Below are 23,055 nucleotides of genomic sequence, written 5' to 3'. Positions count from 1 at the left end.
CAGATTCGTTTTTGTGGTAACACTGGTGAATTTTAGGAACTCGTCTTGGTAGTTGAGCCACGTGAGGAACTGCTGAGCGGTCTTGTCATCTCCATCCCAGATGATAAGGATATCATCGATGTACCTCTTCCAGGTCAAGATCTTTTGCCGGAATGGATTGCTGGTACTCAGTATCCTTGTTTCCTCAAGATGGTGAACATAGAGACCAGCTATGCTTGGAGCAAATGTGCTTCCCATGCTGGTCCCATGTTTTTGGAGGTATAGGATGCCATTGTGTTCAAAAAGTTCTCTTTAAGTGCCAACGAGCAGCACTCCATCACCACATTCCGTGGGGTTTGGTACTCCCAATCATCTGCGAAGAGGACGTCTTCAATTATTGCCAGAGTTTCATTGTGGGGCAGACTTGTATACAGACTTTCCACATCACAGCTGATTAACAGCTGTGTATTTGGATCGAATGACACCTCCTCGAGTAGATTTAACACATCCTTGGTGTCTCTAAGGTAAGTTGATGTCCTTTGTATCATGGGTCTTAGAAATGCGTCTGCAAATCTAGAGACTGGTTCGAGGACTGACCCAATCCCCGATACGATGGGTCTACCCGGTGGATTCTCAAGGTCCTTGTGAATCTTAGGTAGAATATATAAGTAAGGGGTTCTAGGGTTCTTCTGACACAGAAACTCCCCTTCTTTGTTAGTGATCCAATTATGGGACAGTGCCTCTTCTACCATTGTTTTGATTTTGATTGTTATTCTTTCAGTTGGGTTTGTCAATAGGATTTCATAGTTCCTTTTGTCTTGTAGTAACCTCGTGCACTCCTTATCATATTGTTCTCTGTTCATTAGCACAGTTGCACCCCCCTTGTAAGCTGGTTTTATGACCACTTGTTTGTTGTTACTTAATTCACGAAGCGCTTGTCGTTCTTCATTGGAAACATTTTGGAAGACTCGTTTCTGCATTGGATCAAGGGCTTCGAGATCTTTCATGACCGCCTTTTCGAAGGTCAAGAGTTCAATAGGGAGAGTGTTGTTCAAGGGAGTGAAGGTGGATCGTGGCTTGAGTCCTGTGTCTCCTTGTTCTTGGATGTCCTTCTTGTCCTTAAAGAAGACCTGTAACTTCAGTCTCCTTATGAATTCCTGAATTTCCTTACAGAGGTGGAATTTATCCATGTTGGCAGTAGGGACATATCCTAAGCCTTTTTCTAGTACTCTTTTCTGTGACTCAGATAGTTCACTGCCAGTGAGGTTTACAACTAGGCTCATTTCTGGTTCTTCGATGCCCCTGTCATGCTCCTGGTTGACACTCTCGGAGTTCCTTCTTCTTCGTTGCTCCAGTGTACAGAGTTGCCTCTCCGGTTCCTTCCCTTGTTCTGTCCTCGGCGTGCCCCTAAAAAAGGAGCCGAGTTGTCAAAGTATCCATAGTCTTGTTGGAATCCCCATGGCGGGAAAGGGCCATTCGGATGTTGGAAGGGCGGTGGGCCAAACTGTTGTGGGGGATACATCATCGGCTGGGGGTAGCTGTTCCATCCCCGCATGCCACGATGATTGGGTCGTCGGAAATTTCTTCGTGTGCCCTGATATCTGGGGCTTTTGTTGCCACTTGAATTGGAGCTGTTAGATCCAGCGTCTGATGAATCATCATTAGAAACATTGTCACTCAATGGTTTGTAGTTGTCTTTTATGTAGGGGTAGATCTTCTCTTTACTCCACCTACTGGTGTCTTTTTTGAGTTTTTCATATTTACTATCTTTGAGAGTTATTTCAAAGTCATTCAATGTTTTGTTTAGTTCATCAAGATATTTTTTTAGATTTGCTGGAGATTCATAGCTCTTGAGACGTATCTCTATTGCTTGTATCTCCACCTTTAAATCACTTGCTAGTCTGCTTGCTGTCTTAATGATCAAAACGATCCAATCTCGTGTACATCTCCACGAAATTTGGGACCAATCAATTTTGAAAGTTTTGTCCTCAAGAAATATGAATGGTTCGTTCCGAACTACAAGACCCGCTGGGGGTGTATTGACTTTCAAATACTCGGACATTAGTAGCCCATGGATGGCAGTTTTTATTTGAGTTCTCCTTAGTTCCTCCAGTTCATCCCAGTCACTATTTTTTATGGAGGGGCACCCAGAGTTAAGTCCTTCAAATGTCCCTAGAGAGGCCATTAGATTGGAGATCTCATCCTCAGTAAATGCAAGGCCCAGGTCGGCCATTCTTATGCCAGAAAAAACGGGAAACCTCTATCTTCCCTGCTTATGATACCGTCGAGTGCAGAATCACAAAGTGGTGTGGAGAAATGAATCTTTTTGTTGACTTCCGCAGCTGCACGCTGCCAGTAATTCCAAAACAATAGAGGAAGTGAAGAGGTATTGACAGAATCACCCTCCAATCCGATATGCATAAACAAAGAGATTCTATCAATGTGTGGTGATTTAATTTTTATATTTATTTTTGTGGGTGGTGAAAAAAATAATAATAATAAACTCTCTCTTAGGGTGGTAAAGATGAGAGCACAATGTGCTTTTTAAAATACCCCTCACACACTAAAAAAATCCAGTAGTGTCATGCTTCATCATTGGGGTCTTCCCGTCCCTCTACGGGGCGGGGCGTGCTGCGACCTGACGAACTACGCGGGAGCACTAGTATAGTGACAAGGCTATGTGACAGTGCAAAGTGAGTGGTGTCAGTGAAGTGTAGGGACCTAGTAATGTGTGGGAATTAAAAAAAGCTAAAAATCCTCTGGCTAGTGGAAAAAAACAATTTATTCACTTCCCTAGCTGGGGACGTTAAGAAGGGGGTTTTGAGGTAGAGCAGTTAGCTACAACCTGGTCTACATGTTTCGTAGGCAGTCCCTTACTGCCTACTCATCAGGACCTTCTAATGGCCCCTACTAGAATAAAGCTCAGTTGCTAAGTATGATAAGCCTATTGTCCTAAAAACTAGCAGTAAAAATCCACTGTTAGTTTTAGCTTCAGGGCATGAGCTGGCCCCAGGGAAGCAAAAATTTCAAAAAAGATGACCTGATTATGGTCTCTGTAAAGTAAAAAGGAAAAAAGGGAGAGAAAAGCACAAGTTTTTACAATTGTGGCTGTAATTTGTCTTTAGGCACACATTATTATTGGCGCCACAAGTCCCACTTATTATTTTCATTTGCCCGTTCTATAAAGAATATACTTAAAACTTTATGGACAGAGTGATGGTTCAATCTGCCATCCCCTGAATGTTCGTTTTATGCCCGAACATTGTGTTGCCCCATCTGATTTAGGGCTGGTTTCATCTCAACACACACACACTCATAACTCGATGCACACAACGGCACCCCACAGGGTTAAAAACGAGGAACCTGACTCTTATAATGCCAGTAATGGTCTTAGAATTAATCATTAAAATCCCTAAAAGGCACACTTAAGTAATTGGATAGTTAGCGATACATACTGCGGGTCTTGTAGTTCGGAACGAACCATTCATATTTCTTGAGGACAAAACTTTCAAAATTGATTGGTCCCAAATTTCGTGGAGATGTACACGAGATTGGATCGTTTTGATCATTAAGACAGCAAGCAGACTAGCAAGTGATTTAAAGGTGGAGATACAAGCAATAGAGATACGTCTCAAGAGCTATGAATCTCCAGCAAATCTAAAAAAATATCTTGATGAACTAAACAAAACATTGAATGACTTTGAAATAACTCTCAAAGATAGTAAATATGAAAAACTCAAAAAAGACACCAGTAGGTGGAGTAAAGAGAAGATCTACCCCTACATAAAAGACAACTACAAACCATTGAGTGACAATGTTTCTAATGATGATTCATCAGACGCTGGATCTAACAGCTCCAATTCAAGTGGCAACAAAAGCCCCAGATATCAGGGCACACGAAGAAATTTCCGACGACCCAATCATCGTGGCATGCGGGGATGGAACAGCTACCCCCAGCCGATGATGTATCCCCCACAACATTTTGGCCCACCGCCCTTCCAACATCCGAATGGCCCTTTCCCGCCATGGGGATTCCAACAAGACTATGGATACTTTGACAACTCGGCTCCTTTTTTAGGGGCACGCCGAGGACAGAACAAGGGAAGGAACCGGAGAGGCAACTCTGTACACTGGAGCAACGAAGAAGAAGGAACTCCGAGAGTGTCAACCAGGAGCATGACAGGGGCATCGAAGAACCAGAAATGAGCCTAGTTGTAAACCTCACTGGCAGTGAACTATCTGAGTCACAGAAAAGAGTACTAGAAAAAGGCTTAGGATATGTCCCTACTGCCAACATGGATAAATTCCACCTCTGTAAGGAAATTCAGGAATTCATAAGGAGACTGAAGTTACAGGTCTTCTTTAAGGACAAGAAGGACATCCAAGAACAAGGAGACACAGGACTCAAGCCACGATCCACCTTCACTCCCTTGAACAACACTCTCCCTATTGAACTCTTGACCTTCGAAAAGGCGGTCATGAAAGATCTCGAAGCCCTTGATCCAATGCAGAAACGAGTCTTCCAAAATGTTTCCAATGAAGAACGACAAGCGCTTCGTGAATTAAGTAACAACAAACAAGTGGTCATAAAACCAGCGGACAAGGGGGGTGCAACTGTGCTAATGAACAGAGAACAATATGATAAGGAGTGCACGAGGTTACTACAAGACAAAAGGAACTATGAAATCCTATTGACAAACCCAACTGAAAGAATAACAATCAAAATCAAAACAATGGTAGAAGAGGCACTGTCCCATAATTGGATCACTAACAAAGAAGGGGAGTTTCTGTGTCAGAAGAACCCTAGAACCCCTTACTTATATATTCTACCTAAGATTCACAAGGTCCTTGAGAATCCACCGGGTAGACCCATCGTATCGGGGATTGGGTCAGTCCTCGAACCAGTCTCTAGATTTGCAGACGCATTTCTAAGACCCATGATACAAAGGACATCAACTTACCTTAGAGACACCAAGGATGTGTTAAATCTACTCGAGGAGGTGTCATTCGATCCAAATACACAGCTGTTAATCAGCTGTGATGTGGAAAGTCTGTATACAAGTCTGCCCCACAATGAAACTCTGGCAATAATCGAAGACGTCCTCTTCGCAGATGATTGGGAGTACCAAACCCCACGGAATGTGGTGATGGAGTGCTGCTCGTTGGCACTTAAAGAGAACTTTTTTGAACACAATGGCATCCTATACCTCCAAAAACATGGGACCAGCATGGGAAGCACATTTGCTCCAAGCATAGCTGGTCTCTATGTTCACCATCTTGAGGAAACAAGGATACTGAGTACCAGCAATCCATTCCGGCAAAAGATCTTGACCTGGAAGAGGTACATCGATGATATCCTTATCATCTGGGATGGAGATGACAAGACCGCTCAGCAGTTCCTCACGTGGCTCAACTACCAAGACGAGTTCCTAAAATTCACCAGTGTTACCACAAAAACGAATCTGGTATATCTTGACCTGAACATTTTTCCCAAAAATGGCAGATTGATGACAACAACACATTTTAAGAGCACCTCAAAGAACTGTCTTTTGATGTACCAAAGCTTTCATCCGAGACATTTGAGGGACAATCTACCCTACGGCCAGTTTCTGCGACTCCGTAGGAACTGCACAGAAGTTGCCAATTTCAAATCACAGTCCAATGATCTACGGAAGAAGCTACAAATGAGGAATTACCCTATAAGAATCATCGATCAAGCGTACAAAAGAGCAAGGAACAACTGCAGAGAGAGCCTCCTGGAAGAAAAAGTGAAAAAAGTGGAAGTGCAGAGACCTATATGTGTCACCACATATAATACCAACTCAGATCAAGTAACCAAGATCATTAATAAGAATTGGAAGATTCTTAACAGCGGAGGTCTTGAAATTCCGAAACCTATGTTTTCACACAAAAGAGCACAGAGTGTCAGAGATATACTGGTACACACCAGACCAAAGGAAAACAAGGCCAACATCCAAGGCAACTCAAATTTTGTACAAGGACACTACCCGTGTGGCGGATGCAAGGTATGCTGCCTCACCAAAAAGAGCAAGAAACTAACCTTCAACAATGGGACTACATGGGAACAGAGAGGCTTCAGCAACTGTAACAGTTCCAATGTCGTCTATCTAATTACCTGTCCCTGTAATCTCGAGTATATTGGCATGACGAGCAGGGCGGTAAAGTTAAGAATAGGCGAGCACAAAAGTACAATCAAATGTAAGAAGTCAAGCACAAAACTAACAAACCACTTCCTGGAAAGTGGGCATAAACCTGAGGACATAGTCTGGACAGTAATTGAACAGATTGATAACGAAAAACATCTACTGGAGAAAGAACAAAGATGGGTTTTTCGTGTCCAGTCCAACAAACATGGGTTGAACGATGAAATTCCGTGGGGTCAGTTATAGATGACATATAACCACTCCCCATTGATAGGCACCCCTTCGCCCATGGGCTATTCACACAAACTCTGCCCCCCTCAAGAGCCCAGAGATGGAGAAAAATCTCCCATTCAATCATACCATCGTCAATGCAATTATATAGCGAAATGAACATTTTGCATTTTGCAGGACTCCTGCTAGTCCCTCCAACTGAAAGAGCAAAGTTCGCTAAGCCTAAAACATCTCTAATAAATGTATCCCGTAAATATATTTGTAGAATTACCCAGCACCTGGTGAATATCCGCCATGGACAGTCCCCATAATTTTTAATACACTGATAGATCTCTCACTATGATCTGGTAATATAATCTGGGCACATGCCTGACAGCAACTAACAGTCTTGATACTTTATATACTGGCGGATTCCTTCTGCGAACCTGTAACACAATCTGGGCCTAAGCCCCCCCTAACCATCATGAGGGGCCACCCCGGACTTCACAACAGCCCGTTTTTTTCATCTCAAGGAGTTCCAGTGTGATCTAACAAACAGAATCAACAAAATTGTCAGTTTAAAAGAATTAACACTGAGAACTGATGAGCTTATATGATGGGATTACGTTTTTTTCAATTACGTTTTTTTGCAATATTTGGGCTGATAGCTTCTGACAATTTTGTAGACACGGAAGACAGACTTCTGTAAAAGCACATCCTTGTTCCATCCCAGGCGGCCATTTTAGGTCAGCGCGCTAGTCTTGCAAAGCAGACCTATAACGCGACACCGGCGCTCAGTGGGGCTTATATGATCACACTTCCCCAGACGCGATCATTCTTCAGAGCGGCAATACGGGTAGAAGTAAGGCAATATGATTATGCGGACAATGTGCCTTGAGACCCTACGGGTATGTAGCGCGCTCTATAAGTGTCACTGATTGATTGATTGATTGATGTGAGTATTAAGACTTTGCCAAAAGTCTCTAAACACTTGGCCTTTGAGACAAGGGCTGATATGTTTGTTGTGTGTGTTTTTGCGACGCTAAGGGCGTGGTTTCTCTTTTTTTAGAGCGCCGCGGTGAATACCTACCGATTGTCAGCTCATGGGGCATACCACATGCGCCACAGCAGTATGTATCGCTAACTATCCAATTACTTAAGTGTGCCTTTTGGGGATTTTAATGATTAATTCTAAGACCATTACTGGCATTATAAGAGTCGGGTTCCTCGTTTTTAACCCTGTGGGGTGCCGTTGTGTGCATCGAGTTATGAGTGTGTGTGTGTTGAGATGAAACCAGCCCTAAATCAGATGGGGCAACACAATGTTCGGGCATAAAACGAACATTCAGGGGATGGCAGATTGAACCATCACTCTGTCCATAAAGTTTTAAGTATATTCTTTATAGAATGGGCAAATGAAAATAATAAGTGGGACTTGTGGCGCCAATAATAATGTGTGCCTAAAGACAAATTACAGCCACAATTGTAAAAACTTGTGCTTTTCTCTCCCTTTTTTCCTTTTTACTTTACAGAGACCATAATCAGGTCATCTTTTTTGAAATTTTTGCTTCCCTGGGGCCAGCTCATGCCCTGAAGCTAAAACTAACAGTGGATTTTTACTGCTAGTTTTTAGGACAATAGGCTTATCATACTTAGCACCTGAGCTTTATTCTAGTAGGGGCCATTAGAAGGTCCTGATGAGTAGGCAGTAGGGGACTGCCTACGAAACATGTAGACTAGGTTGTAGCTAATTGCTCTACCTCAAAACCCCCTTCTTAACGTCCCCAGCTAGGGAAGTGAATAAATTGTTTTTTTCCACTAGCCAGAGGATTTTTAGCTTTTTTTAATTCCCACACATTACTAGGTCCCTACACTTCACTGACACCACTCACTTTGCACTGTCACATAGCCTTGTCACTATACTAGTGCTCCCGCGTAGTTCGTCAGGTCGCAGCACGCCCCGCCCCATAGAGGGACGGGAAGACCCCAATGATGAAGCATGACACTACTGGATTTTTTTAGTGTGTGAGGGGTATTTTAAAAAGCACATTGTGCTCTCATCTTTACCACCCTAAGAGAGAGTTTATTATTATTATTTTTTTCACCACCCACAAAAATAAATATAAAAATTAAATCACCACACATTGATAGAATCTCTTTGTTTATGCATATCGGATTGGAGGGTGATTCTGTCAATACCTCTTCACTTCCTCTATTGTTTTGGAATAGATGTGTTAATGCCAGACTGCCTCCCTCCTTCCAAGCCTCAAAGTGGCCCTCGGTCAGCGCTGGGGGAAAGGTGGGATTAAAGTGTATGGGTGTAAAGGGGAAGGGGAATGTAGTCCACCTATCATCCTTGGAGACTGAGCCCCAGACCTTCAAAGTAGTGCTAGTGGGGGTACTGATATAAAGATTTTTGGGTCTGTCGCTCTTAGGCTTCCATTCCAAATCCCAGATCGTCCTCCCTGCAACGCTCCGGTCCATGTGTAACCAGTGTTTTTCTGACTCTTGTTGTGACCATTCTACCAGTACTCGGAGTTGTGCCACTTTATAATACAAATGAATGTCAGGTAGCCCCACTCCTCTCTCCTTCTTCGGTCGGTGCAGGATGGCGAAGGAGAAGCGTGCTCGACCCCCTTGCCAAATAAAGCGTAACATCATAGATTTCATTCGCCGGAAAAATTCCCCCTCGAGTTCAATGGGAAGGGCCTGGAACAAGTACAATAGTTTGGGAAGAAGTGTCATTTTGACTGCATGAATCCTCCCCAGCCATGATATAAACATTGGTTTCCATCGGGCCAAGTCAGCCTGAATCTTAGCTAATAGCGGGGGGAAGTTGGCCAAGTAGAGTTTCCCCAGCGTGGGGGTCAAGTGGATCCCCAGATACTGAATAGAGGAACTGGCCCACGGAAGAGGTGTAAGCGTCTTGAGCTGGAGGACTTCAGAGTGGGGGAGTGTGAGGTTAAGGACGTAGGATTTATCATAATTGACTTTGAACCCCGCTACAGCTTCAAAGTGCTCCAGGTCCGCCTGCACGTGCGGAAGAGAGTGAGCCGGATCAGAGAGGGAGAGAAGGACATTGTCCACGAAGAGAGTGATCTTATGTGTCTCTCCAGTGAAGGGTAGGCCGTGGATGTCGGAGTTGGCCCTCACCGCCAGTGCCAAGGGTTCTATGCTTAGGGCAAAAAGCAGAGGCGATAGGGGATACCCCTGCCTAGTGCCCCTTGAGTGTTCAAAGAAGGAAGACTGGTGCCCATTTACTGCTACTCTGGACCTGGGGGAGAGGTAGTTCGCCCGAATCATTGTCAAAAATTTAGAGGAGAAGCCAAATGCGGTAAACGTCTGGAATAAAAAAAAAACAGTCCCCCCTATCAAACGCCTTCTCGGCATCAAGCCCCACCATAACTGCCAGGATTTTGAACTTATTGGCCTTTTCAATCACCCGCCTTGTGTTGTCGTGGGTCTGGCGCCCTTTAATGAACCCTGATTGGTCCGTATGGATGAGACCCGGCATCAGGTCGTTGAGCCGTTGAGCAATTATGGAGGAGTATACTTTTGCATCGAGATTCAGTAGGGCAATCGGCCTATAGGAGGCACACTTACTAGGGTCTTTCCTGGGTTTGGGTATGATAGATATCAGGGCTTCAGCCATTGTTCCTGAGGTCTCGCCCTCGCCCGCCATGCTGTTGAACAACCGGACTAAGTACGGGCCGAGTTCAGAGGCAAAGGTCTTATAGAAAATGGCCGTGTACCCATCTGTCCCCGGGGCCTTATGGGATTTCAAGGCCTTAATGGCAGCTAACACCTCTTCTCTGGTGAATGGAGCAGAGAGCGTTTCATTCCACTCCGCTGATACCTGGGGCAGCGTTAATGTCTGCAGATACTCTTTTTGCGCGGAGGCATCAAGAGAGTCTCCCGAATATAGATCTTTGTAGAAGGTACCGAAGAGCTCAGCCTTAATCTCATCTTGGTGTGTCAGTACCCCCTGAGTGTCCTGGATACCCCCAATGTATTCCCGCTCCCTCTTGTTCCGGAGCTGCCTGGCGAGATGCTTCCCTACCTTATCACCCTGGGAATAGGAGAGACGTCTTAATTTTAGCAGAGTGTATTCTGCCCTGTTGTGGTAATGTGCCTGGAGTTTCCCTCTAACTGCTGTTAACTGCCGCAACGCTTGTCTGGAGGGGTTCGCCTTGTGTGCTTTCTCTCGAGAGGAAAGCTCTTCCTCTAATTGCTCCCTTTCCCGACCATGCTGTCTATTAAGAGCAGCATTCAGGGCTAGGCAGTGCCCACGAACACACGCTTTAAAGGCGTCCCACGTGGTGAAGACTGAATTATCCCCGGGGTCATTAAGTGCAAAAAACTCAGTTATAGCTCCCCTTAGGGTGTTACAGGAGGTTTTGTCCCGAACCAGGGACGCCGGGAAATACCATCTAGGGCTGGTCTTACCCTTCACGCCGCAATGAAGGCACACTGCGAGCAAACTATGGTCGGAAACGGACAGTGGGAACATTTTGGCCTCGCGGAGGTCGCCTCGGAGGGACTGGCTCAGGAAGAAGTGGTCAAGTCGGGAATAAGAGTGATGGACGTGGGAGAAAAAAGTGTAGTCTCTAGATTGGGGGTATAGGGACCGCCACGCATCAAAAAGGCCCATGTCTAAGATCTTCTGTTGCGTATCAGAGGAAGACGTGCCCATGTCGGATCTCTGTGAGTGAGTGCTATCTAGGTCTTTCTGCCACACCAATTGAAGTCCCCCATGATAATCAATGGCCCCTCAGCAAAATCTAAGACCTTTCCCAAGAGGATTTGGAGGAATCCATTCTGGCCAGCGTTAGGTGCATACAGTACGATAAAGGTGCATAGTCCACCCCGCAGGAGGCCCTTCACCATGACCCAGCGCCCCTCTTTATCACTCTGTACTCCCATAGGCTGAAAGTGCAGGGCCGAACGGAACATGAGGGCCACTCCCCTCTGCTTCGTGGAGGCGGAGGACCTATAAATAAGTGAGAACTGTTTGTGCTTAAGGCGTGAGTCTTCTGATTTAGTCAGATGGGTCTCTTGAAGGCCAACTACATCTAACTGGTGGTCAATGATATATTTCCAAATCTTTTGGTGCTTCTGGGGAGAATTCAGCCCCTTAACATTCCACGTTCCTAGAGTAAGTGACATCATCGATAGGACAAAAGACACCGCTCTTCAGGGGAATCCCATCCCAACCATCTACACTGAGCTAACAAGTGACTGACTCTCCCATCTTCTATCCCTACCCCACTACCAATTGTGTCTTTGATTCGCCCAAATAAGCCAGATCCATCCCCTACTGTGTGGCCCACCCCCCTTCCAGACCCCCCCCACAGGCCCACCATGTATGCGAGGACCCCTCAACCAGCTCCTTGCCTTAAATGAACAATCCACTGCTACCACCACCAATCCCCCTTCCCTCCCACCCCTCCCCCACCAAAAACCCAGACCCCCACCACCCCCACCTACCCCTGCCCCCAGGACTGAAGCAAAGCCCCCCAAAAACAGACCCCCCCCAAAACCCCAACAGTCATGTCATAACAGCACAAAAGAAAACAACATACGAAAGATCGTAGAATGTGCCCTAAAGGCAGGGGAACGTGGCACCAACCAGTCACATATGCAGCTCCTGAGACAGGACTCGTTCGGAACCAGGACAAAGAACCAGCACCCAGTCGACCCCAGCCGAGCATCCCTGTCCTTTGCTTGGGAGCTCCGGATACTCCCTCCAGTCGACCCCAACTAAGACTTTTTCCCTCCCCTTCTTTTGAGGAATTCTGTAGTTTGGCACATATGGTGTCCTCGGGCTCCCCGCTCGACCCACTGCCTCCCAAATTTTGGAAGGTTTTTCACGCAGAACTTTTTCAGCCTCTGTTCTCGGTCTGTCACCAGTCTTTGGAGCTGGCATCTGTGCCAGAATGCTGGAAGTTAGCAGTAGTGTCACCTCTGCTCAAGAAACCAACTTTGGACTCGGCCTGTCTTTCCAACTACAGGCCAATCTCCTTGCTCTCTTTTCCTATCAAGATCTTGGAAAAATGGGTGACTCGCTCACTCTCAGGTTTCCTGGAAAACATCGGCTGGTTCGATGAGGCCCAGTTTGGCTTCCGCCCCGGGCACGGGACGGAGTCCGCGCTGGTGACCGTATTGGATAATCTTCGTTCGCGTGTCGACACTGGTCGACCAGCCTTTTTAGTGCTGCTCGACATGTCGGCTGCGTTCGATACGGTTTGCCACCGGACCCTTGTCAGGAGACTGGAGGAGTGCGGGGTCATTGAGGGCGCAAGAGACTGGCTGATATCCTATCTTGGCGGCCGGCAACAGTTGGTTTCACTCCCCCCATTCCGTTCTGAGCCAAGGAGGGTAGGACAGGGGGTTCCACAGGGCTCGGCCATCAGCCCTATACTTTTCAACCTGTATCTCCGCCCCCTAGTCCAGCTAATAAAATCTTTTGGTGTCTCGGCTTTTAACTACGCCGATGACACCCAGCTGGTCTTTTCGCTGGAGGGGAACAATGCTGTTTTGCTGGAGACTTTCCATCGCTGCATGGCAGCCACAGCGGACTGGTTACGAGCTAACTCCTTACAATTTAATAGCTCCAAGACGGAGGTGCTCCATTGTTCCACAGACCGGATTCCGCGGGCACTTCCAGAGAATTTTTGGCCTAGCACCTTTCTTGTGCCAGTGTTGGCGGCGGAATCAGCTCGTAACTTGGGGGTGATCTTCGGCCCAAACTTACAGCTCGACATGCACGTTAACAAAACCACCTCTACGTGCATGATGCTGTTACGCATGTTGCGTAAAGTTCTGCCCCTTCTCCCCGCTCAAGCCAGGCCGGAAGTAGTTCATGGTACCATACTAAGTCGTCTCGACTATTGTAATGGACTACTTCTGGAGGCCCCAAAAAATCTGATGGGGAAGCTACAACGGGTGCAGAATATGGCCGCCAAGTTGGCTCTCTCCCGCCCTAGGTCTAGCTCTTCTACTCTAGCTTTAAGAGACCTACACTGGCTCCCGGTACACCTGCGGGTACAGTATAAAGCTGCGTGTTTCGTGTTTAAAGCTGTCCACCAACAGGGTCCTATTCCTCTGCAAAACATGTTTGCGTGGTACTCTGCCTCACGGCCCCTCCGCTTTTCTTCGGCGCATCTACTTGTAGTCCCGAGGTTCCAGAGAGTCAGGATGGGTGGCCGCTCCTTTAGTGTTGCAGCGGCCAAACTCTGGAACTCCCTGCCAATATCCTTGAGAAGCCACAGGGACTATCTTCCGTTCAGGAAAGCGTTAAAAACGCATCTGTTTCCAAAATCTGCTTGAGCGGAAAAAGTGCAACTGTTCCTAGATCAAAGCGCTAGGATGCCCTCTGGGTGACAGGACTGCGCTCTATAAGTACACAAAATAAATAAATAAATAAATAAGAACTGGTCATTACTTTCTTCAGAGCAACCCCTCCGATGCCAGCTACTGGCCCTGTTGATGCCTGGGAAAGAGTCCATACCTCAGGTGCCTGCTGAAGCGTCTGTTACCTGGGCCACCGAGGCCACCACTGCTCCATGTTCCATCAGACTCTCCGTCATGTCGGGCTTCGCCTTGGGGCAGGTTTACCCACTCTTTGCCATTCGGTGGACTGCCTCGGATGTCTGCTAGGAGAACCATCGGTTTCGGAAGGGGAGGCAGGTAGTTCCAGCCCAAAGATGACTCGGGCCGCGTCCAGCGATCGTACCTGAATGAGCTTGGCCTTCCACTTGAAGATGAGCCGGAATGGGTGACCCCAGGAGTAAGGAAATCTCTGCTCTCTGAGGTAGTTGGTGAAGGGTTTGAATTCCCTTCGTTTCGTCAGGGTAGAGGCTGCAAGGTCTTGGAAGAGCAGGGGGTGATGGTCACGGAACTGAAGGGGGACCATGTCCCTAGCCTTTCGTAAGATCCGTTCTTTGAGCTGGAAGTCGTGGACCCACACCAATATGTCCGGAGGAGGGGCCTTAGATCCCCGCGGGAGCCCCACCCGGTGCACTCGGTCCATTTGAATCTCCTTCACGCCCTCTCTGTTAAGAATGTGCAGGAAGAGGTACCCCACATATTCCTGCAAATTTGAACCATCACCCTTCCATGGCACCACCCTGATCCGAATATTATTGCGGTGGGACCTATTCTCCAAGTCTTCGGCGTGGGCCTTTAGGTCTAAATTTTGTTCAGTGAGGCGGATCACGTCCTGCTGGAGGTGGTGGATGTCCTCCGCCATGCTCAGATCGTGCTCCTCTAGGGTCGCGACCCGCTCCCCCACACCATCGACATCGCATCACACCTCGCGAAGGTCTGATGCAAGCTGGGAGCGCAGATCCGCTATGTCCTCCTTGATCGCGGAAAACAGCTCAATCATGAAAGCCTTCGTCGCTGGGGCCTCCACATCGTCCTTCTGTGGGGATTTGTCAGAGGTCTGCGCAGTGGTTTGCGCCGCCATCTTCGGGGACCCCTCCTTCACCGTCCTATCTTTCCTGGTTCTGGATGTCGCCATCGCCATGCCCTGAGGGGCCCAGAGTCACGCCGGGGGGGTGGCGGGGACTACTACTTTCGGACTTCTACTGGGCACTGCTCTCAGCTAACTTCCAGGTCCCTGCCGGTGCTTCCAGGCCTTATGCTCTGCCACAATGCTGGGCCGCCCTCAGTCTGCTTCAGCCCAGTGCGTTGCTATCGGGCGCCACTTCCAGTTCTAGGCTTTTCTCTGCCAGCCTTAGCCCCTCACGTTGCGTGGGCCCGTCACAGACCACCTCTTAGCTCTGGGGGGTTCCCCACATGCTCCTCACCTGCCCTCTCCACAAGGGCTCACCCCATCGCTGCTGCTCCTCAGGAGTCCGCAGGGCCGCGAGCGCTCACACCTCTAAGTCCCGGAGCTTCCAGGCACACGCAGATCGCGTGGCGCGAGGCCAGGCCGGGTATGCAGGCCCAACGCAGCACAGCTCGCTCCTCTGGGAACACCTTTGTCGTCACTAAATGTTCAAACACCTTTGGGACCCCGTGATCGTCCTCCTGGCACTGCCGACTCTATGGGTCCCCCTGGTTCTCACTGGGCCGCAGATCTGCCAAGGTTCCCAGGTCACTGCTGTGAGAGCGCGCCGCCCTCCAGGTCGCTCCCGCCGCCACTCCCACTGCTAGGCCCCGATCGGCCCTACCTCACCCGCGTGTCCTGCCTCTCTTGCACTCCGTCGGGGGTGCGCCCCCTCCTCCGCTTCACACTCAGCGCTGGGTGCGGTGACTCGTGGGCCGCAGCGTGTCTCACCAAGCCCCTCACGCCTCCACTCAGCGCCGCAGCCGCTCCGGGGCCGAGGCCCAACCGCAGACCCCAGGTCTTCCCCACTCACTGTTCACGGAAGCGCGGCTAAGGTGAGCTCTGTATCTGGTCTGAGGCGAGGCCCGCTCTGCCCCTCTGCTCCTGCTGGGCCTCACTTGCTCTCCTCCGGGCCCGCTCACCTCTGGGTCGGCGCAGGCCCCTCTCGATGGCGGGCGATGCAGCTGGCAAAACTCGGTGGCCCCGGCCCCCGCTCACTCGATCACTGTCTCCGTCGGGAGTCGGCAGGGCCCGCCTCCACACAGCCTCTCACGTTCTGGAGCACTTCCGCACAAGTCCCGATGTGTGGCAGGGCGGCGGTCTCGTCTCCGCCGCTCTCCTGAGCCGATCGCTCCTCCCCAGGGCCGCACAGCCACCTTGCTCCGCTAGTCACGAGGCACTCGGGCCCCTCTAGGCCTCACACCGCTGCACCCTCGTAGTCTGGACCCAACGTGGCACGCAGGGCACCAGCTAATGCCCGACGGCTCCTCGCTGCTCAGCACCGCAGGTAAGCATGTAGATGGGCACCAAACAGGGCTAAAATCAATGCTGTACAAAGCAAGGCGCCGGAGGGACTGAAAGTGCATCCTACTCCGTCGCCATCTTGGCCACGCCCCCATATCTTTTTTTTAATTAGGTTATGCACTGAGAAAACACACACTTTGCATCTTGAATGTCTATGCAAATTCTTTTTATTGTAGTCCTTATTCGGACACTTGAGACAGCTCATCTTCAACTTCAGTAGAAATCACATTCAAATTACATCATATGCTTGGTTACAAAGTTTTCTTCACAATTTAGTGGTATAGACAGCCAAGCCAAAAACTGTTTCGTGAAATTGTTTCGCTTCTTCATGGCTTAAGAGATTCAGTTCCTCTAAGCTAAAATTCTTCCCAAGCTCTTGATAAAGGACTCCAAATGTTCATTCAGATGAGCTGTCTCAAGTGTCCGAATAAGGATGTACAATAAAAAAGAATTTGCATAGACATTCAAGATGCAAAGTGTGTGTTTTCTCAGTGCATAACATAATGTATGGAGTATGCCCTGAAAGGAAAACAGGGAACTGAGAACTAGCGCCGGTCATTTCCTTTGTTTTTGATTCTATATATATTTTAATATTTATATATTGAGGAGTTAAAATTAAAAACATTTTAATATATCTATTTGAATTAAATGTTTAACAAATTGTTTTAGTGTGTGACTATATAGTTGAGTTTGGAAATGCTTATTTTTGTATGCATGTATGTTGCATATTATATTTCACACTGTGTAACTAACGTGATCAAAATTGCTGACATTGAAGCCATGTTATATGTGCTTGGATTTAGACATGTGGTCAATTATATACTTTAAAAAATGGGTTCCATCAAAAATGTGTGTTCCTGTATCATTTAGGAATTGCACTCATATTTTGCATCATCCACCGCAGGTAAGAGGGAGAAGGCTATGTCAAACAGCAATTACAATCAGAACTATTCCCAGACATCTGGATTCAGACTGAAGTTCCACCAATTGTGATGATCATGGCAGTGTTACATTTCTGTGCTATTTGTTCATTCCTGTACACAGTATGTGAGTCTAATGGAATGTCTCAGCTAACTTTTTCAGCTGTCCTCAACCAGGTCCTGCTGTTTGCTCAAATGTGTGAATGACTACATCTAATTTCCAATGGTTAATGCTACACTGAACAATATTAAGGCTGAGTTCTATTGTTTTGGAGTCATAGCACATGTGGTGCATGTGGTAGATGCCATAGATGAAACTCACATTGAAGTGTTGCCGGTTCATGACTGCAGTACGCCTACTGCAATAGAAAGCATTTCAACTCGATTGATGTGCAGATGGTATGTATTGCAAATCTCTACATTCTTCTCAGTGTCTGTGTAAGATTTCCAGGTTCCACGCAGCAGCTGCCTACCTCATTAGATGTTGGACCTTGTACCGAGGAGGGCTTGGCTTGTTGATACTTTTCAGCCATTATGTACATTTGCAATGTTACTATATGTCTATTCAAACATCAGTTCACTTAGGTTTTTATTTGTCATTATGTTTTTCTGGTGACTCAGTGTATTATTTTAGTTATACCTGGCATTAAACACAACAGAGGAACCCAACAACGCCAGTGGGAGTCTGCTTCAATGAGGCCCATGTGAGAACAAGGGGTTCAGTCAAGTGGGATTTTGGGCGCCTGAATGCCCAGTTTAGGTGCATGGACAAGACTGAGGTGCCCTCCTTTATTATCATGGCAAGTCCTGGAAGTTTGTTGTGTTATATTGTATGCTTCACAATATTGCCCTGAGTAGAAACATACCATCCATCCCTGATGATGAATTCCAGTGGAAACCGCAGGGTAAAGGTGACATACATCAGAAAGTTGACAGTAAGGAGGGAGAAGGCATGGACCTGAGGCATGAAAACCATAGAAAACATCTCTGCGTGATGTTGACTGTAATGAAAGTATAATTTGTTTGTCTGTCTAATGGACATTTACTGTTTTACAATTGAACCTATCATTCAACACAGTTCCCTTCAGATTGTGGTTTGCTTAGTGTTTAAAATTGCTATTGAGTTGAATGTGAATGAACATAGACTATTATATTTTAACAAACACAAATATAATTGTGACATGCATGATGGCAAGAGATTTTTTATATCAGTAGATTGTTGTTTGTAAAAATCTTTAATTTCAAAGATTAATGTCAGAAGAATGTTCACTTCAGTCCTAAGAATATGTTTTCTTAATCCTTCCAATGTTATATCATTTTATCATCTGCTGAGGCATGAGCAAGTCTTTGGTGAATTCCTTGGACTGTTGTTGCACAGATATTGGTTGTAGTATTTGAGAGAGCTGCAGTGCTAGTTTCCTGACCATTGGTTGAATGGTTATAAATCATTTGGTGATACACTTCCTCTCTGTCATGAAGTAATGCCAATGTACATGTGTGTGTGAAAGCCTAAACCTCGGGCTCATCTGTGAAAAGTTAATGTGGCTTATGCCTGCATTTGAGCATATTGTCTATGGAAAACTTGAGGACAACCAGTTGTGTGGCCGAAGAATACAAATAGGACACCTACTGTATTTAGAAAGCCTGTTGTCACTGACTTTAGCTCTGAAGAGTAGGTGGATTCCTTACATCGCTTGCAGTGGAACAGTCTTATTACATTTTGTTATTATATCTCAAACAACTGCACGGTCTGTATATACACAAAATGTCTGTACAAGTTATTTTGTTCCGTACTCCCTTGCTTGGCTTTTTAGATGTTTAACCATTTCAAGTAAATTGTTATTTTGACAAACCAAATTTGCTGTTTTTCATTCTGAGCTTCTTTTCACCATAACTGTTTGTGGTCATAAATTTACGTTTTAAGGTATTTTTATTCATTAGCACTCAGTATGGGACTCAATTAGCCAACTGTTGCTTAGAGTCCTTTTCCAGACAAAACTTCATGAGTGCATAGTAAATGCTTGGTCATCAGGTGACTAACGAGAATAGCCCAAATGCTACACTAGGAGAATCATTTTTTGTGCCTCTTACTAGTAAGTTATTTTGTTGTTGTCTTCATCTGAGCCAGATGAACAACTCCTCATAAGGAAAACTAATATGGCCTTAGTGGGGCGGTGGGGCTTCATGGTTATCTGTGTCCATCTTTCCGTGGAGCTGCGAGCTGAAGATGTTTCAGGGACTGAGCTGGCAGCAGATGGTACTGGGCCACAGAAAACAGCAGTTAAATCAGACACTGCTGAAGTCAGTATTCTGAAGCCATCTGCGCCATGCCAAAATGTAGAGTTAAGACACTTAGGTCACACTCCAAGAGATCATTTAGGGCCCTCAAGAGATCATTCTACTCCCATAGGAGGTCAAGATTTGACCAAGTGGATCCTCCTGCCAAATAGCTGTACTTGTCAGGTCTCCACTCATGATGTTAACATGGGTAATCGCACTTTAAGCCTCCTCCAAGTAGCAGGTCCTGCCCTAGTTCTTTTTAAACCTCCATGTGACCCTGACTGGGTGGCCTCACATTTAGTGTGTTCTGGCTGCACAACAGAGGTTATGGCTGCAGTGGATACGGGAGCTAGGACAGTAGTGGCCACAGTTGTTGGCAGTGTAGGGCCATAGGGGTTTATGAGGGCACTGAAGTAGGTAATGATGACTTGACTCTGCAGGATGTCCTGGTTCTTGTGTCCTCCGGTAGAGGGACAGTCCTAGGATGCGGCTACACAACCCTGATGGAACATGCTGGTCTGCAAGATCATCTTCATCAGCAGGAATGCAGCTCCCATACAAAGGCTTGGGTTGTGGTATCAATGTACAATGTACAATTCAGTTAGGGCTGATCTTGCTGTATCACCTGGAAGAAAATTTATAAAAAATATTATTACTTTTGAAAATGATAGTTGTTACTATATATTTGGCTATAATATGTTATTGAACATTTGACTTTTATTGATGTTTATAATGTCAGACAGCTCATCACCAATTTAGCTCGCTCTGCTAATGGAATTGAGGGCAGGACACTTAGGAAAACCCTTAAGAGATATTGAGTGGTCTTTTGATACAGAATGAAGTGAAGGGACTTGATGTCAACTGGTTGGCTTGCTGGGCCACAGTCCTGCAACCTAGGGTTTTTTGGCTCTCCTGTTCCTGGGTCCATCCTTCTATGCCTTAGCAACACCATTCCAAGCACATCTCCTCAAGCACTTGACAGTCAGCAGTTCTAGGCTTTTCAGTTAGGGTAGGATGAGCCGCACACAGCACACACAGATGCATACAGGCAACAAAGTTGTACAAAGCGATACCAAAGGGGATGATGGACGGAGCGTTTAAGCAAATCAAACACTCACCCCCAGTCAACGGATCTGGGTTTAGTCCATCATCATTCTTTAGGTCACTCCAACACCCCAGTTCAGACATGGCCATATGCAAATCAGTCTGACCCTGTGCCTCATGGGAACAGTCCAGCCCGAACTGCCAAGCCATGTCTTCACTGGACCGGAAACAAGCATCCTGGGACCGGTTTCTGGCTAAGCAGCCATCATCAGCCAGGCTATCTTGAATCCAGTGGCAAAGTGGGCAAGGGACCCACGTCTGGGCATACCCTGCCAACTTAGGGCGAACAAAGCGATACCAAAGGGGATAATGGACAGAGCGATTAAGCAAATCCAACATTCACACCCAGTCAACTGATCTGGGTTTAATCCATCATCATTTTTTAGCTCACTCCACCACCCCAGTTCAGACATGGCCATATGCAAATAAGCCTGACCCTGTGCCTCATGGGAACAGTCCAGCCCGTACTGCCAAGCCATGTCTTCCCTGGACCGGAAACAAGCATCCTGGGACCGGTTTCTGGCTAAGCAGCCGTCATCAGCCAGGCTAGCTTGATTCCAGTGGTAAAGTGGGCAAGGGACCCACGTCTGGGCATACCCTGCCAAAGTTGTACAAACATTGACCTTCACAATGACTAGTTCACTAAAAATACTTTTATTTTCAATTTTTAATATTAAAAAACACACAAACTAAACACAATTTCTTATGGGCAATATGCAACCCACTCCACTCAACCCACCCAATTTTGTAGAATTGGGTCTATTAGCAAAATATGCAGTGAAAAGTGCAGCACTGCCGCTCATAGTATCTGTGACTATATTTTTCCTACAGACAGTGAAACTGTCTCTGGCCATCAGCTGGTAATTGTGTACCATTCACTTGCAATCTGTTGTTAAAGAGGTATGTTATGCCACAGTTGAGTTAGACAGCAGAACCACTCTGGTCTACAGACAAAGGCCCATCGGAAGGAACATGAAACTCATGATAAGACAGAGAAAGGTTGAGGGATAAACTACATTTAGCAGCCCAGCAGTAAAAGGCTAATAGTGTATAGTAGGAAGACTACTCTGTCAGGAGTCATTAAATATGACTTTGCTGTAGACTCTGAGAACTGACAATGCAGGGATAGATTGCCATTTTGGTGACCACAAAGTACATTTCTGATGGATACTTCTAACTGTAGATTACTCACCTTAGCATTCTCCCCAGACAGCAGACTGGATCTGGAAAGCTTTTCTGGTAATGCTCCTAGGTGGAGCCATATTGCTGCATGCTAACTAAGTCACTATGGAAGTGACCGAGTGGAGCTGCATGTAAGCGACACCCCTACACACTGATGTCACTTCCTTTCTTTCAGTGCCTTTTGATATAGCATTTGAGAAGTTGAGATCCTTGCATACATCACACTCCAAGTCTTTCACAGACTTGTTCTCGCTCCTAGGGCCATTCCCGCAAGGGATCAACCACTCGTTCGAAGTAAGCCCAAATCGAAGCCAAAGTAAAAACATAAAAAAACAAAGCAGGACTCTACCCCATCCTGCCCCTCAGTATCCACGGAAAGGGTGCCACAATGTCAGTTAGTCCCTCCCAATGTCTCTAGTAGCAGAACAAATCCTCCAACTGATCCCAGTGCTCCTTGACTTTCCCAGCACATCTACGACACTGCGGCAGACTGAGGCCTTCAAAGGGGAAACAGCCATTAAAACGCAGGCTTTACACCGCGCTACCATTACGACGCAGCAATCACAACGCAAGTTGTTACAACGACTTGCGCTGGATGGCGCTATATACTAAGGAATAGCATGATTTACTATTCCAACAGCTTCCCTACTGTTACGTGGACTGGAGTTTGAATAGTAAATTATACTATTCCTAAATCCAGCACCTCCAGCGCAAGTCGTTGTAACGACTTGCGTTGTGATTGCTGTGTCGTAATGGTAGCGCGGTGTAAAGCCAGCATTGTAATGACATACATCCCCTTCAAAGGGGCCATACTGCCAATTTTTGGCACAATTCCGGCTTACTCTGGGCTGTCTTTGTCATGCCTTCGGACCCATAGCACAGCAGGAGCCTCCAGTCAGGCTCACACCAGGCGATCCTTTCCCAGCACTGTCTGAAACCTTAGGACCTGTTCCGGGTCCCTCACTGGCTGTGGTACATTCATCTACTCCGGTTTTTGGACCTGTGCCAGGCGGTGCTCCCTCAACACCGGTTCCGACGCCTTTGGCACAGGAAGAGGATCTAGTGCCTATTCTGATGTCTGACCCTGAACTGAGTTCAGCCCGATCTCGACCAATGTTATGCTACAAAATTACTAAAGCGCAACAGATCGTAATTTGTCCTCTCTACTGATGCCTATACAAGGGCAAACAGACCAAAAAAGGCTCCATTATCAACATTTGCATTGTGCTTATCAGGAATTTTCAGAGTGCGCATGGTGGATGAGGTCATATAAATACGGTGCTATGTTATCTTTGCAGTATGTTCAACACAGTACTGCAGGTGTCCGTTCAGCATTGCGTTCTGCAAATGTTGGTAA

Source organism: Lissotriton helveticus, chromosome 3_1, assembly GCF_964261635.1.
Source record: "Lissotriton helveticus chromosome 3_1, aLisHel1.1, whole genome shotgun sequence".
In the NCBI taxonomy this organism is placed as follows: Eukaryota; Metazoa; Chordata; class Amphibia; order Caudata; family Salamandridae; genus Lissotriton; species Lissotriton helveticus.
This window is presented reverse-complemented; position numbering follows the sequence as displayed.